The 16874-nt window shown below is 48.2% G+C and overlaps 1 long non-coding RNA gene across 1 annotated transcript; it reads right to left on the bottom strand.

The window, feature by feature from the left end:
• Window positions 1-235: 235 nt before the first annotated feature.
• LOC116658798 lies at window positions 236-12536 on the bottom strand. Its single transcript, XR_004314107.1, has 3 exons — window positions 12447-12536; window positions 2119-2265; window positions 236-833 (listed from the first exon to the last, which is right to left on the bottom strand). It is a non-coding gene; the product is annotated as an uncharacterized LOC116658798 (long non-coding RNA).
• Window positions 12537-16874: the final 4338 nt, after the last annotated feature.

Raw genomic sequence — 16874 nt, 5'->3', positions numbered from 1 at the left:
ATGTCTGTTCCTCCAGAGTCTGGCTCCCATCATACTGTTCCAGCCTCTTCTTCTACCTGCTTCTCAGCCCATTCAGCTCTGGTCACACCCCAGCACCTTTCCCCCAAACACTCCATGCTGTTCACCCATTTGTCTTCACATGATTGTCATTGCCATTACCTGGAATAGAGTCTGGGAAACTCCTATTCATCTGACAAAACCCAACTCAAACTCACCTCTCCAAATGTCCTTATTCTTTGAAGACATACGCTGAAATATTTAGGAGTGAATGTCATGACATCCCTCACTGACTTAGAAATGATTCAGCTATATGCCCATATGAATGTGTATATATCTATGTATGTATATCCACCTGTCTACATAGCAAGAGAGAGAAGAAGATGGCAAACACTAGCAATGATTGAATCCAGGTGGTGGTGGTAATCATCTTTCAATGCTTTTATACCCTTGAAACTTTTCACAATTAAAAGTGGGGGCGGGGGAGATCACCTCATCAGTGATAATTTCCTCACTGCCCCCAACAAAGTGAATTACCTCTTTCATTGTATTCCCAAGAGATTCTGGATTTGCCAACAACACAGCACTTTACTACACTTGATTGTCATCTTGCCTTGAGCAACTTTCTCTTCCACAAATCGTGAACTTGCAAAAGCACAGTCGCTGCACACAGTAGGTGCTCAATAGCTGTTCACTTGTATGAATGAAAGTCTTCTCCTGTGAGGCTGATGTCGAGAAGCAGTCAGCCATGGGAACAGGCAGTCCAGCGAATTACCACAGACCAGCCCCGGGCTTTGTTCTCCATCACGTGGATGCCCGAGCACAGGAAAGGCACCCTGGTGTGGGGTAAGATAATAAACGGCTATTTACTGAACGGCAGAACATGGTTTACAACTCAGGAGACCTGACCTCCGTGACTGGCTCTGGGACCAAGCAGCTCTGTGACCAGTGGCAATCACCAACCTCTCTGTGCTTCCATTTTCTCACTTGCCAACAGGGAGTTACAAACTGTCTTACCCAATGAATGGGTGGAAAGTGTGTGACTGTGCTCTGAGAAGTTAAATGGTTACGCAAATAATGCGGTGCTATCCTCATTTTTGTTATTAAAATGAGCAAGACTGTCCTGACTGTGACCAGTGAAGAATTCTGAGTCACTCGGTTGGGGCTGGGGCGCAGGGCTTCGCCTGGTTGAAGGGTGGGAATTTCCACCCAGCTGGAGGCAACGAGCGCCTGTGGCTGGGGCCTCATCGTCTCCCACCCCCGCTTTCCCTTTCCTCTGACCAGTTGACAACTTCTGGGAAACGGACAGAACTAGGAATCCTAAAATAGAGAGCAATAGCCCCAGGCTTGGTTGCACCCTCAGTGGACTTGGGCAGCAGACTCGGAGAAACGGATGGCTCATGTGGCTTCCAGCCCACTGCACTGGAAGAGCCAAGGCCAAGGAAAAAACTGATCCTGGAGAAAAGCAGTCGTCCAGGAATGCGGTGCTTTGCTTGGCTGCCCTGCCCCAGCCCGTTCGGGTGAAACGCTGTGCCTGTGTTGTTCAAGGCCTGGGGGTCCGGAAGGAGCAGCTCTTCCTGGAAGCAGTGGCAGTTTCTCTGGCCCCAGCAGGATTCTGAGGAAGGAGCGGGGGTCCATGATGCCGGGGCTTCAGAGAAGTTTGGCTTCCCAGGCTCTGAGCCCCCAGGGCTGGGATGCTTGTGGAACAAAACACAGGCAGCATGAAATGCTCGGAAGAGGAGAGCGTGTTGAAGACCAGGCCCTTGGTTCTGTGACCCAACAGACCCCAGAGTCCAAGCTGGTAAACTTTCAGCCTGACTCTAGGGGAAGTGTCCTCCCCCAAGAGCAAAGGTTAAAGCGAGGGGACAAAGATCATCAAATCCTGAAAAGTGACTGTATTCTTACTTGGATTTCTCCTAAATTCATTCACAGACACTCTATGCCAGGCACTCTCCTTTTTTTTCAATTAATTTTTTTTTAGTGGAGGTACTGGGGATTGAACCTAGAACCTTGTGTATGCTAAGCATGCGCTCTACCACTGAGCTACACCCCTCATCCCCAGGCACTCTTCTCATATGGGCAATCATTTAATCCTCACAACAACTATACACAGGAACTCACAATGGCAGTGCCATGGTCCCAGCCCGGGCAGTCTGGCCCCAGAGTCTTTGAGGGTAGCCAGGATGCTGCGCCAAGCAGCTTCTAGGAGTCAGGCAGTGGACGGACCATAGATGAAGACAGCAGACGAAGTCCTCGGGCAGCTTACATCTGGAGAGAGGAGAGAGAAAATGAACAATCATCAAACTGGTAAAACAAAAAACCAAAAAAACACCACTAACAGTGATGAATGCAGCAAAGGAAATAGAGAGCAAAGGGGAACACTTTAAGTAAGGTGGTCTGAAAGCTCAGGTTTCTGTTGCTAAGGACAGAAATAGACTGTCTCTGACTTAAAGAGAAAAAAAAATTATCGAAGGGAGTTTGGGGTAGCCTACAGAATTTTCAGGAAGTCTCAGAACACAGACAAGAACCAAGGGAGGCTTGGCCGCCGAAAGTCCCTCTACAAAACCGCTCTGATGAAGACCCAACAGGTGCCACGGCTGAAGCCTCGACGCCTCGGCCTGCTCCACAGACGACGCTGGAACTCCCCGAGACACCCCTGCTGGCTCTGCGGCCCCTGGAACCGGATACTGCCGCCGCCACCGACCTCATAGTGGATTCTCCACACCCCCGTTTCTTCGCATCACCAGCTCCTGACTCAGAGCCCCAGATGAGTGTGCCTAACTGTCACCCCGATGCTTCTGATGCAAAGTTCCAAGCTGCGCTGGGCAGATACGGGCAGCTTCTGGCACCGGTCCAGTTGCTGCTGAATGTGCAGACCTGAGCTCGCAGCTGCGTCTCCGTCCAATTTTATTGAAGTCCACCCCGCTCCAAACCCATCTGGGCTGATGGCAGCCTTCCTCTTTCCTCTTGATGGGATTTCAGCCTCTCTTTCGATAAAAATAATAGCTATGAATTTTGACTGCCTGTTACAGGCAAATCCTTTACAGACATCATCTCTCAGGCTTACTACCTCTTTGCAAGGTAGCTACTTACCCCCTCCATTTTTGGATGCAGAATCTAAGGCTTAGAGAGATTAAGAATCTTGTCCAGGATGTGGCTGAGCCCAAATCTGAACTCAGATCTGTTATGCTTTCAGGAGCCCATGCTGTCTCCCAAGGGGGTTAAAATGTAGACAATTTTTTGTCACAGGAGTGATCCCTGCTGGCAAGTCCCAGCCAGGACCCATGGGAAGGGAGGAGACAGTAAACTCCCTCTGGATTTAGGGCCAGGGGCCTATAACCCTTTACCTGACAATCACCTCCAGCTTTTCTTAATTCCCAAGGACTGCAGCTGTCCCAGCCTCCCGGGTGGCCAAGCTCTATGAGTCCATTTGGCCAGAATCTCTTGTTTCCTCTTTGTCAAGGCAGACCTCTCCACCCCACTGAGCCTCCATAAAGCTCCTCTGGGGCTCTACAGCTCTGGGTTTGCACTGCTATAGGCAGGCTCACTTTCATAAACACATATGGCCACCCAAGCTGCACGTGACTTGCCTTTTTGTGAATCAGTTCTGCATACTCACTGGCTTACACCGTCATTTCAGAAGTCACTGCTAATCTCCAGCCGCTCTTCGGCGCACATCGACAACTGGCTGTTTCAGCCTGAGGGTTCGTTGCCCCCCCGCCTTTATACCTTTCCATAAGCCAATATTTACATGCACTATGGAAGCTCACCATGAATGGGCTGCCAAGGGAAAGTCATCTTCTAAAGTGAAAAAAATTGCTTTTCGACAAGAAAGATCACCCCCAAAGCCGTTCCTATCGTGAACTGGATTCTTTCCCCTTGGTTTTTATTCATCAGATTGTGCGTGTACACTCGGAGGTCTGGTAACAAGTCGGCCCTCTCCAATGGGCAACTTGGTTAAAGAGAAGGCAGAGAGGAAGAGGGAGGCAGTGAGAGTGAATGTGAATTTCCGTGTCTTTTTGTTACTGGTTGATCATGGCCACCCGGCCAGCCATTCGGGACTCAGTTTCTCTCTTTGAAATACAGAGCAGAGAGTCTTTTGTATACTTCCTGAGGCTGGCAGGAGGTTTTACTGAGGCTCCCCGGGCCACGCGCGTCTGTTCGGAGCAGCACCTCACCTGTGGTATGAGGAAGAAGCTGCTGGCCTTTCTTGCTGTGTGCTGTCTCCTGGGCCAGGTTTCTGCTTTCCCACAGTGCTGATGCCTGAGTCAGCCCTCGCAAGGAGGGCTGGCATTGCATCACTGACACGCTTCCCCAAGGCCCAAACAACAAGACAGGCAAAACGGCTCTAAGTTTGCCGGCGCAGCCTCTGGCTGCTGCCGGAGAGCCGCACAGCAGTGTTTCCCCCAGCAGCTGACAGCCGCCGTGCTAGGTGTGGATCAAACACGCAAACCTCGGGAGATTTGTCTTTCACTTCTCCGAGACACAGCTTAGCAGAATTACTGAAAATATGGTGACACGCTGCCCCAACACGGGGGCTCTCAGGGCGGCGGAGGAGGGGAGGGAGGGTAATTTCTCACGCTGCTCAGGAGGGAGTCCTGTCCCTGTCACAGTCTCCCTGTGTGCCCCCAGGCCCTGACACCATCTCTCTTCTCCACCCTGCCTTTCTGGAATGACCAGACTCTAAGAAGCAGGGCTGGCCCCCAGCTGCCCCTGACACCTGTTTGGGACTGTGAATGCATCTCCAGAGCCACTGGGGCACTGCCTGGAGAGCCCTGGGCAGGAATCGGGCTGGCAATGAACTTGGTCCCCCATCTCTCCCCTGATCACTTGAGCTGGGAACCCAGTCTGTACGCACATATACAGCTGCACACGTGCACATGCATGTGATTCTTAAACTGAAGGACTGAAATTCTCTCTAGACGTGTCTGCAGTTTCAGCTGTGCTGATGTGACTTTTCCATTGGAGGGCTGGAGGTCCCCTGAGGATCTGCAAGTGAGATGGTCCAAGGTAGAATCATTCTTTAGCCTCCTCCAATGATGGAGTCAGGCTAGACTTACAGCGCAGAGGCTGAGGGAAGCCAGGGAGCCCACAGAAGCCTGCCCAGAACGCCCGCATTTAGGGCCTAGGAATTTATTTCATGTCATTATTAGGGGGTACACCTGGCATTGGTTTATAAGCAAATGTACACATACTGGCTATGAATCCCAGTCCACAAAGTACTATTCTCTTTATTTCCTATAGGTTAACCTAATTTCTCAATCTGAGCACCCAGTCTGCAGACTGCTAGAAAGGCAAAAACAAAACAAGAAATCAGACCCACTCGAGGTAACTCTCCATGAGATGGTACCAGGGTGATGAGGATTTACACAACACCGAGGCATCAGGTCATGGGAGTGAGTGGCCCTCTTTGGGCTTGGGTCCTCTGTCCACTCAGGTTTTTGCTCAGACAGCCACAGTCCCCATCCAGAGCCAGCCCCGGCAGCCATCCGCTGCTTTGCAACTCCTCTTGCTGGACAGCGACATTTTGTTGTATGGTCCATGGACCCCTCGCCCTCCCAGCCATTCCTCTCTAGGTCGTGCCACCTCCCTGAGGACACCCCTGGAAAACAGGTCTCCTCTGCTTTGATGACCAGCAGCTGTGTATTCGTTCCTACCCCAGCCCCAGGGGAATCCCTTTCCAATGGAGACATCAAACCGCTCCACAGGGAAGCCTTACCCATGCTTGACATTTGGGGTTCCCCGCAGGAAAAGCCCCACTCACCCACACACAGCTTCCTGTTCTCAGTGCTTCAGTCTCAAATGTGGGTGAATAACCAAGGGTCTCCGGACCTTAGAGCAAACTCTCCAACACGAAAGAAAAAGACTAAAGCAAGTAATAACATGCAACCTGGGAGAAACAGGAACAATGCAGGGAACAGAAGGAAAAAGTAAACAAAACAAAAGCCATCATAAATATCCTCGGAGAAGAAGTAGGAGAAAATATTACATCATGAAATAAGAACAGAATTTTGTTTCCTGAGAACTAATCAGAGAAAAAGTACAAGTTCTTGGCAATTAAAAATACGACAGCAAAACAAAGAAAAAACAGCCAATAGAAGTGTCCAAAGACAATGTTGAGGAAGTTTCGCAGAAAGTAGGAAAGAAGATAAAGAAAGGCAGAATAGGAAAAAGTGGATAGGACAACTAAAGGATAAAGCCCAGGAGTCTCATTTCTAACTAATAGGAGTGCCAGAAAAACAAACAAACAAACAAACAGAGAAAACATTGGGGAAGAAATTATCAAAGAAGGAATTTAAGCAAACCATCCCCAAAGTGAAGCGTGGTCTTCTCCAAATGGGCACGGCCCGCCAAGCGCTCACACTGAACAGGCAAAGCCCCACGTCAAGCCCCACATGACTGCAAATCCCGAAGCTTGAAGCCAACACAAAAGCTCCTAAAAGTTGAGAAACCAGGGTTGGGGGGGTATGGGGAACAGATCACAAAGGATGAGCAGGAATCAGAATAATCTCAACAGCAACATAGAAAACAGAAGACAATGGTAACGCCTCCGACGTTCTAAGCTGAAAACGATCTCCAGCCTGGAATCCTGCACCACTCAAACCAGGGTGAGCAGAGATGAGATTTTTAGTTCAAAGATCTCAAAAAATTATTTCCCATCACCCTTTCTTAAAAGGTGACTATTGGAAAGTGTGCTCTGTTGAAATAAAAGTGAAGATAAGAAGAAAGAGGGCGGAGAGGGAGACAGGAATGAGGAGACAAGAGAGAAGTGGAAGGAATTCTCAGGAAATCAGCCAAGGAAAGGGCTACACAATCTAAACAGCAGACTGAGACAGCAGCCCCTCCCTAAGGGGGTCGGGGGGCTCCGGGAGAGATGTCTAGGGTGGTGGAGTGGGGTGTGGGGATGACCTGATAGGCTCGACCATGTGCAGATGTTACAGGGTAGTGCTTTACAGCCGTGGGAGCATGTGAGCAGACTGAATCAGGTGTTGACAGAAAACTAAACAGATGAAAATGAGAGTGATTATTAATTCCAGGGGGGGAAATTGCTCAAGAATTGATATGTAATTAAAATATATGAATTGGCTTTAATAGTAAACAATATTTCTGCAATTATGATAATAAAAGCATTGTTACCAGAAATTGGGAAGAAGAGAAGGGAGAAGGTACAGTTTAGAATCTTCATTTGCATAATGGGGAGCCTGGAACTAACATCTAAGGTCGACGAATCAAAACTGAATGGCCCCCTCTGTGAGTTAGAAATACAGGGGAAATTGCCAAATAAATAACTTAACGTTGAGTTGACGGTGGTTTTCTCTGTGGAAAGGGATCTGGAGCAGAAGGGAGGGGAATAAGAGATAGCCAGACTTTTTTTCTTTATTTTATGTTTTTTTTTCAGTGGAGGTACCGGAGATTGAACCCAGGACCTCGTTCATGTTTAGCACTGAGCTATTCCCAACCCCCCGAGATAGCTAGTTGTTGTGTTTTCTCCTACATATACAGCTTACAACTCATTTCCCAGCAATATTTTTATTTAAAGGAAAAGTATATTAAATGAATATTAAAAATGGACCCCACTGGTCATATGTGTGAAACAGGATCATAAACAGATCAGCCCAGGAGGGAGTTACAGGTGCTACCTGTGCACACGTAAGGGGTGGGCATAAAAGAGAGCAGCGAATTCTACCCAAGAAGGGAAGGCCAAGGAATTCCTGGCTTCTACCCTTTCCTCTTATCCAGGGCCACTGCCGCCAGTGTGCGTATACACATGCGGCTCACATGAAAACCTGGGACGCAGGCAGGAACTCACCAAACACTCCTGGAGACGCTGGGAGGATCTGCTGGTCAGAATCTCAAACCTGAGCATCACTCCACCTGGGTTTGAATCCGACTCTGCCACCTACCGTGTCATTTTGGACATGTTACTTACCTACCTTGGTCTCTTCAAATGTTCCTACCCCATAGGGTTATTTCAAAGATAAAAAGAGTTAACGTGTAAAGGGCTCAGAACAGTTCTTGGTACGTGTAAGTATTGTATTTCTCAGTAGCCACCAGGCAGCCCTGCCGAGTGTGGGCACTGGATAAGCAGCAGGGGGTACAGAGAACTCTAACCCATCCCTGCTCTCCAGGAGCTTAAGGAGGGGTAGGCATAGGGGAGAAGACGCGCCGTAATGAGCGTATTACCAGCAGCAGTGTCCAGGTGACCGGAGGCAGAACTGGGGGCACTAGTTTCCCAGAGCGGGAGCCTGTCAAGGTTCGCTCCATGGGAGGGTCTAGGGGGACACCTTTCCTACTGTGACTCCAGTACCCACTTCTCTAGGAACCTCCCCTCCTCCTCCTGCCTCCAGAGTCACAGCAGAGTGACCTTGCTCCCATGACCCAAGGGAGCACATTCGAATTGAGTTGGGCCTGTTGGTCCGGGGATGGGCCCCCTCTCCAAGCCTCTGTGTTAGGACCGATGTGTAAACATGGGAGCTCCCAGCCGTTTTTGGCCAGGTGAACTGGGAAACGGAGAAAAGCAGTCTGCAAGAAGAGAAAAGGCTGTAGCAGGTGCACAGAGAGAAACAGAGGGGAGGAGAGACAGGGCTTCCTTTTATTCATGCTGATTTGAGCTGAATTTATGTTGCAAACCAAAAAGTCTTCAGTAATAGAGGGGCCTCTCACACTCTTCCCTCCTGTATAGGCAGCAGAAAAAAAGAAAAGTCTGGCCATATTTCCCGGCCTGGTGAGACACTGGGTAAGTCTAAACCTGGAAAAACCCAAAGAAATCCCTAGGGTTGTGTTTGAAATGTAATCTGGCTCAGGGCCCAGGACAGAGCAGCTCTGGCTTCCTGGCATGGACTTGGTCTGTGGGATGGGATGAAAGGGCAGACAGGAAAGGCTGAGGTTCTGAGCTGTGGGAGAAGGCAAGGATCTCCATGGCTGGGTTCATTCAATTTTAAAGAGCAGAGGCTGGGGTGGAAGGGTGTGAGGGGGGAGGCGGATAGACCAGGTGAAGAAAGAAGGGGCATAGCCACAATGCAGAGCTGACCTGGAGGAGGAGGTGGCCACACGCGATGCAGGGGCGGGTCAATCTGGAGTACCTCTGCCATCCATCCACCATGTCCTTTCCTGTCCGTGGAATGCCAGGCAGCAAAATTTGGGGGTGAGAGAATGAAATACCAGCTTTCCAGGGACTCCTCTATGGAGATGAGCCGTTGAATTGTGGGGTGTTTCCATTGCGCACCCCTAGGTAGGTGAGGCTGAAGAATCACCAGTCACCTGGTAGATTCACCATTCAAAATTACAATTCAAATACTCCAACAAGGCAAAGTTCAGAGAGCACAGCTGGTCGGGAAACCTGGGAAGGCTTCATGGAGGAAATGGACCTTAAAGGATGGACAGGATTTAGATATTTAAAAGGCCAACCTTTACATTCTCCAGCAGCCAGATGGTGTCGCTCCTCTTTGTAGCTCCAGCTCCCACACTCCTAACACAGCAGATGCTCAAAGATTTTTTCCTAATCGAATTGGCAAAAGGTACAGTCTAAGTAAGGGCGAGGGATGAGAGAGGGTATGGGGTGTGTGTACAGGAGCCACAAGCAGTAATCCATCTGTGGGTAACAGGAGGCACAAAATTGATCAAGGGAAGACATGTGGAAAAGGAAAGTTGAGGCAGGAGATACAACTGAGATCATTCCTTGAGCTCCCTGAGGACAGGGACTGTGACATTTATCCTCGCCTGCCTGGACACGGGTTCAAAGGCCTGCAGAGTAGGTGCATAGAACATATTTAAATGAATGAAAGAATATAGAAAATTATCCCATTAACAAAAAGTTTACCACTGGGTTTCTTTCATTCAAATGTCCCTTGGCCCGTTGAATTTAAAGCTCAGTGCACAGAAGTTATTTTTGCGCACGACTTTTAGAATGAAGCCCATTGACGTAGTAAATGCTTTGGCGTGTGGACCTGCGTCTGAATTCTACTTGACTGGGGGGTGGAGGGTAGGGGCAGTATTATTTCTAACTCCTTGCATTTTCAGGTGAAGGGGCTCCCCGAGAGCTATACTTGTGGCCTCTCTCCCCAACTTGACTCAGTCCTGCCCAGGGAAATAGCACCTTCCAAAGTGGCCTGTCCCCAAGAAGCCTGAAATTTGTACTCTTTGCTAAGTTTAGTGGGGCCTGAGGGAAAGCCTAAAATTTTGAGAGTTCAGTTCAGCTCAGAAGAACCTATTAGCAGAACCATTTAACAGCACCTCTCAGCCAAGCCCTCCAAACCAGATTTGTCTATAACGAAGCTGACATTTTCGTCATTGTATGTCTAACTCCTGAGTCAGACAAAGGGTTCAGAATTCAGGAAGTGAGTGGGGGTTAAGGGGTGTTCGTCACTGGTTCCCCCAAACCCCAACCCTTACTGCCTGGAGAATTTCTTGCCAGTAGGATGGGCATGATGGTATGGCCATCACATAGGGCTCAGTGCACATGTTCTAAGACACTGTGTTACATAATGTCTTAGTCAGTTTGGGCTGCTCTAACAAAAATATCTCAGACTAGGTGGCTTCAGCCACAGACATGTATTTCCCACAGTTCTGGAGGCCAGGAAGTCCAAGATCAAGGCCCCAGCAGACCTAGAATCTGGTGAGGGTCAACCTCCTGGCGTGTGGACAGCTGCCTTCTCACTGTGCCGCATGTGGGCCCGCGAGTGGGCAGACCCTCAGCGCTTTCTCTTCTCATCAGGAAACCAATCCCATCATGAGAACCCCACCCTCATGACCTCATCTCTACCTGATCACCTCCTAAAGGCCCCACCTCCCGATGCCATCCCACTGGGGGCTGGCCTTCCAACATATGAACTTGGGGGAGACTTGAGCAGAACATACCGTCCATGATGGATACTCGGTAAAATTTGTTCCCTTTACTTCCTTTTTGGAAGTTTTCTTCTTTAAACCTGTCCCCACAAAGGCAGGGTCTACATTTTGCCCTTGTGTCTAGTATATTTTTGGATATTTCAGAGAGGTTTAAAAAGTGGGGATGATCATTGCAGGACCTCCCAGCAACTGATTCACTTCTGCCCATATTTTTTTTAATAGCTTTTTAAAGAGGTAATCAACACACAATAAAGTTTGCATATTCAAAGTGTAAAATCTGAAGTTTTGTCCTATGTAAACACTGGTGAGACCATCATGACCAAAACAGCGAGCACACCCCCTGCCCCCCGAAGCCTCTCCCGTCTCACTGTCCCCTTTGCCCGCGCGTCCCCAGGCAACCACGACCTGCTCTCTGTCCCTGTGGATTAGACTGTATTTTCTAGGATGGTATAAAAAAGGAATTGGTATCTTTTTCTCTTTTTTTTTTGTCCATCTGCCTGTATTTTTGAAGAGCAGCACACGGTCATCGCTAATGGGAGAATACTTACCTTGGAGCCGAGGGACCAGGCCCCTTGCTCTGAGTAGACAGTAACATGTTGTGTGACCTTGGACAGCTTATGTCGCCCTTCTGTGCCTCAGTTTCCCTCATCCGTTAGGTGGGGAATAACCACATCTGCACCACCTCACAGATTCATTTATTGAGGAAATACGGCGTAAGGTATAAGACTAGGAAACAGAGTGCACGCACATGTGTGAGCAGCTGAACGATACTCGGCAATGTTAATTGGGTTTTATCCCCCTACCTAAAATTTCCTCTTTCGCTTCCTCTCTTCAAGCAAATAACTGACTTTGTATCTTCTTTTGTGTGGAAAGTGTTGTATAGAGCAGGAAAACAGAAGTAGACTGCAGATGGTCCTGGCTTCCTTGGAAGACTTCCCCAGACCCTAAACCCTGAGAAGGGCTCAGGATTGCAGGAAAGTAGGAGGAGGAGTCGTGGGGAAGTAGTGGGGAGGGTGGAGCTCACACTTCCCACCGGGCTCTCAGACAGTCCTCCTGCTCCAGCACCTCTCACCCACCCCACCCCTGCTGAGTCCTCTAACACCAGACCCTTTCTGGAATCCTGTAGGCAAATGAACTTTCCCCTTGTCAATCAACCAGCATTCCCACTTCACCCCCATCCCTCTGGGCTCAGACTTGGCTTCTGTCCTCTCTGGTAAATTGCGTGTCATTCCTCCCTCTGCTCCCCGTCTTCAGGTCTTATTGTAGGTTACAGATGTTACCTAGCTTCGTTGAGCTACAGTGGGGTTTTCCTGTTGTTGTTTTTGTTTCATTTTGTTTTTACTGCACATATTTTTTTAAATTTACATATATGCACTGTTCATTATTTCTAAGAATGTTTAGAGCTTTAGCTTTTTAAACTTACATAGTTATCAAAGGAATAAAGCCAATCACAAAATAAGAATTAATTCAGAAAGATACACACACTTCGCTATTAACAGCAACGTTATTTATAATTGCCGAATTATGGAAGCATCCTAAGTGCACACTGATAGATGAATGGATAAAGAAGATGCAGCGTATGTATGTAATGGGATACAACTCACCCATAAGTACGGTGGGTTGTTTTTTTCTTTCCGCTGTTTGTTCTCCTAGTCGTGAGTTGGTTTTGACGCAAGAGGGTACCACAAGGTCTCCACTCTGCCTTATTGAAATTGGAGGCTAGTGATTTCTCTGCCTCACATTTTGTTTTACTGAGATCTAATTTACATACAGCAAAATATACAAATCTTAACGGTTTTAGTTCAAGGAGTGTTGACACAGGCACTCACCCACGTTGCCCACCTCGCTGTTACGAGCTAGCACAGTCTCCTCACTCCAGATCATTCCCTCGTGGCCCCTCCCAGTTCCCTGCTACCATCCCACTCCACTCCATCCCCAACCAGGCTCTTATGCTTTTTTTTTAATTTATTTTTAACCATAGACGAGTTTGCCTGTTGCAGAATTTCGCATGAACAGAATCATGCAGAACGCAGTGCTGTGTGTGTGCCTTCTTCAGCTCAGCTTGGCTTTGAGATTTATCCATGTTGCCATGTGTTTCGGTAGCACGTTTCTTTTGACCCGCCGAGTGGGACTTTCCCAGACTACAGCACGATTTGCTTATCTATTGCCTGCTTATTTAGGGTGTTTGGAGTGTTTGCCTGTGGTGAGCACAGCTGTTATGAACATTCGTGTGCATGTCTTTCTTGTGAACAGACGTTTTCAGATATGAAAACTCCATGAGCTGGGTTGCTAAGCCATAGGGTTGACACATATTTAACTTTATAAGAAACTGCCAAACTGCTTTCCGAAGTGCTTTGTGCCAATTTGCACTCACACCCGGACCATGTGAGAATTCCGGTTGCTCCCAATCCTCGCCAACCCTTGTGTGGTGAGGACTTTCATCTGACCTACCTGGTGGGTGTACAGTGGACCTTCACCGTGGGTTTTGGCGTAATCTTTCCAAGCGTTCCCTAGTCCCTGCAGGAGCCACTTAGAGCTTCGAACAGGAATCCCTTTTTGGTCATTTGCAATTCACAGGTGCGGCTCTTTGGAGCCAGAGGAAATCCATTTGGTGCTATATGGGCAGTAACGCGGGTTTGCCTGTTTGCAGAGCATGACGAACTGCCGCCTGTGGGAGATGGCTCCCTAGCAAACAGAAACACTAGCATGTCATTTTTGAACTTAGAAAAGCAGCCTCGGAGACCACTAGTGGAGGATTACAAAACCATGGGCCTCTATCTGTGGATAATCGAGCTGTATCTTCACAGCTTTTGTGCTGTCGATAAATGTAAGTTGGAGGCAGAGAAAGGGTGTGAGAAAAAGGTTTATAGCAAAAATAAGAAAAAGCACTTGGGGAGTCCATGGAACTATCTCGGACACAAAGGCATTTCAAGCGGTGGCGCTGCTATTTAAGTGCAAACTGTTAGCAAACTATTTGATTTCCACTCCCCTAATGATTGATGGTGGCTAGTTTTTTAGTTTGGTTTATTGGCCATTAAGATACACTCATTGGTGAAGTATCTGTGTAAGTCTTTTGACCCATTTTTCACATAGTTTTTTGTTTTTTTTGTTGAGTTATAGGAGTTCTTCATGTATTCTGGATACAGATTTACTGTCAGATACATGTGCTGTAAATGTGGTCTCTCACTCTGTCATTCTTATTTATTTTAGGTATTCTTTTTTTTTGAGGGTGGGGGTAATAATTCCGTTAATTTATTTATTTTAATGGAGGTACTGGGGATTGAGCTCAGGACCTCGTGCATGCTAAGCACACACTCCACCACCGAGCTCTACCCTCCCCCTCTTATTTATTTTAACAATGTCATTTTACAAACGGAAGTTTCACATTTTAATATAGTCAAATGTATCATTTTTTTCCTTTCATGCTTAGGGTTTTTTGGGTCTTGAGAAATCTTTGCCTATCTCCCAGCCATGAAACTATTCTGCAGTTTCCTTCTAGAAGCCTTATATAAATTAATGCCTTTTGGCAAATACTGGCCTCAAACTGGCCTCTGAGAAGCCCTAAGAAGGGTCTTGAAGGGATGCGGTGAGAACCAGCCAACATGACCCCTGACTTTTGCCTCCATCACCCCCTCCTTCCTCTGTCTCCACCTCCATCAAAGCAGCCCAACCCATTTTCATTTTATGGACTGAGAGTTTTTTAACTAAAATTTCATTTAACAAGAAGATTTCTACTTTGTTTTTTTAAGCTACTCTTGAACTGTAAGTTCCTTGGATACAGGAGCCCCCGCATGTGTTAGTCTTCATGTCCTCAGCCACGCACAGTGCCTGGGCATGCTGTAAACACTTGATTTAAAAAAATGTTTAATTGAAATAAATGGAACCAAGTTTGAACCAGGAAGAGGGGCTCTATTCACTTTAGCCAAATCTTACATAAGATGTATTCCTGGGCTTCAAATCTGGGTCAGGCTCCTAGCAAGGGAGAAAGGCTCCCGGGGGAGTGAGATCAGAGGCCGCTGCCGGCAGCGGGCTCCATCAGAAGCAGCAAGGAGAGCATCGCCTTACACTTATGTAACCTTTTACTATTTATAAAGCGCTTTCATATACCTTATCTCCCAAAAAAGCCCGCTCCTAAATGTAAAAACGCCTGTCCCCACTCACAAAGACAAGCAAACACCCCAGCGCTTCAAATCTATGGGAGGGTGTGGGGAGTGAGGAGACTGGCCACATTTCCAACGAGGACAAAATTCTGCCCTTTGGAGCACAGAGAAGGGCACCCAGTGAGTCCTTTTAAAACCTACCCTCCTCCCAATTTCCTACCAATGCTCAGAATCTCACCAAGCTCTACCCCTTCAGGCCAAGTCTTTTATCCCAGTTAAATGCAGACTGTGCTGGGATGACAAGCGACGTTAGTCACCCTCCCTTCTCCACCTGGTGTGGCAGGACGGGCAGTGTGCAAAGTCAGAACTGCTAGGAGAGACTTCCAACTGGGGAGCCTGGGGCCCCCAAGTCTCACAGCTGTGCTCCGGTCAGAATCCGCAGACACCACCCCCGCCTCTGAGGTAGACAGGCAAGTGTGACCTACGGTACAGGATGCCCTCACTTCCTGTCTGCAGCAGCCACCTCCACCCCGACGCCTGCTCTCTGCCCTCACATTTTCACTCTTTATCTCTGGGTAACCCCATCTAATCTAAGAAACTGTCCCAAGTCTAGAAGAGGAAGATTTGGAGACAAATTGGTTAGATACTGCTGTAATGATTTTTTTAAGTACATGAAAACCTTTGCGCCATGCTGGCACATAATGGGTGTTCAAAATAGCTCTGTTTTGAAAGTGAGTTTTAGAGTTTGCCCTTGGCTTCCGGTCTGTGTCACAGACCTAGAACTAATCATGCGCTGGGCTGGGCTCAGTCATTTGCTTGAGGGAAAAGGAGGTAACTGTCTCAGGCCAAGCCTCATGGTTTTTAAAAGGCCCATGGGTTATAAAATGACCGGTACCCTCAAACCTTCCTCCTGACGTCAGTCACCATTAGGACTCTCCAGAATCAATTTCCGGCAACTTATTTTCCGTCCCAGGACTGCTCTGGTTGTCTCCTTCCCTTGGTTCCATTGGACACAAAAGTTAAGAAAAGAGCCACCAGTATATGTGATCTGTTGATCCTTTCCAGGTAATCCAGTGCCAATGGATGGAGCTTGGGAAGTAAGGCTGGGAGTCAGGGAACTCCTTCCAACCCCAAATGTCACCCAGCTAACCCATCAGTTTATCAGCATTGAGACTTGAAATGATACTGTCTTGTCAAATCTGGATTCAGCCATTTTCATTCTAGCTGAAGTGAGTGTCCCAGTCCTGCAGCAGGAAACTGCGGCTCTGGAGAGGATACGGGATTCAGACTCAGGAAGTAAGTTTTGAATGTCTGCTATTTCTGTGTGTGTGTGTGTGTGTGTGTGTGTGTGTGTGTGTGTGTGTGTGTGTGTGTGTGTGTCATTTACATTCCAGTTTGCATCGTAGGGATGCGGGCAGCAGGGCTCAGTGGTGCTGAGTAACTCACTCACCTGCAGCCAGTGTGTGGGAGGGTAGGACCCTAGCCTAGGTTTTATAGCTGCATGTCCAAGCCCAGGGTTCTTTCCTTTCGCCCACAGGTGCCATTCCAGGGGCAACGCCTGGCCCCTCCTCCTGCATCCTCCTAGAATATTGCTGATCACATCAGCCCTCTCCTCCCCAAACACCAACCTCCTGGCCACTCGTCCATGTCGCTCACAGGAGCTGCCCAGCTCAGGAGCAGCGTCTTCTTGGTTTCACCCACCGACAGAATGCAGGGCATGTAGGAAAGCAGCCGTTTATGGGGGACACTTAGTCTCAGAGCCTTTTCATACATACTGTCCCCGTGACCTGTGACATAGGAGAGAGAAGCTTCATTTGCTCCTGGGAGGGAGAGGAGAGTGGGCGGGAGGGAGGAAGGAAGCAGAAGAACATTAGCCAGTGATTTAGGATCCAGCCCTGAAGGGTCAAAGCCCCAAGAATCCTGATTTACAAG

The sequence above is a fragment of the Camelus ferus genome, chromosome 21 (genome assembly GCF_009834535.1).
Source record: "Camelus ferus isolate YT-003-E chromosome 21, BCGSAC_Cfer_1.0, whole genome shotgun sequence".
NCBI lineage: Eukaryota > Metazoa > Chordata > Mammalia > Artiodactyla > Camelidae > Camelus > Camelus ferus.
The sequence above is the reverse complement of the archived record's forward strand: the minus strand, read 5'-3'. Positions and strand labels throughout refer to the sequence as shown.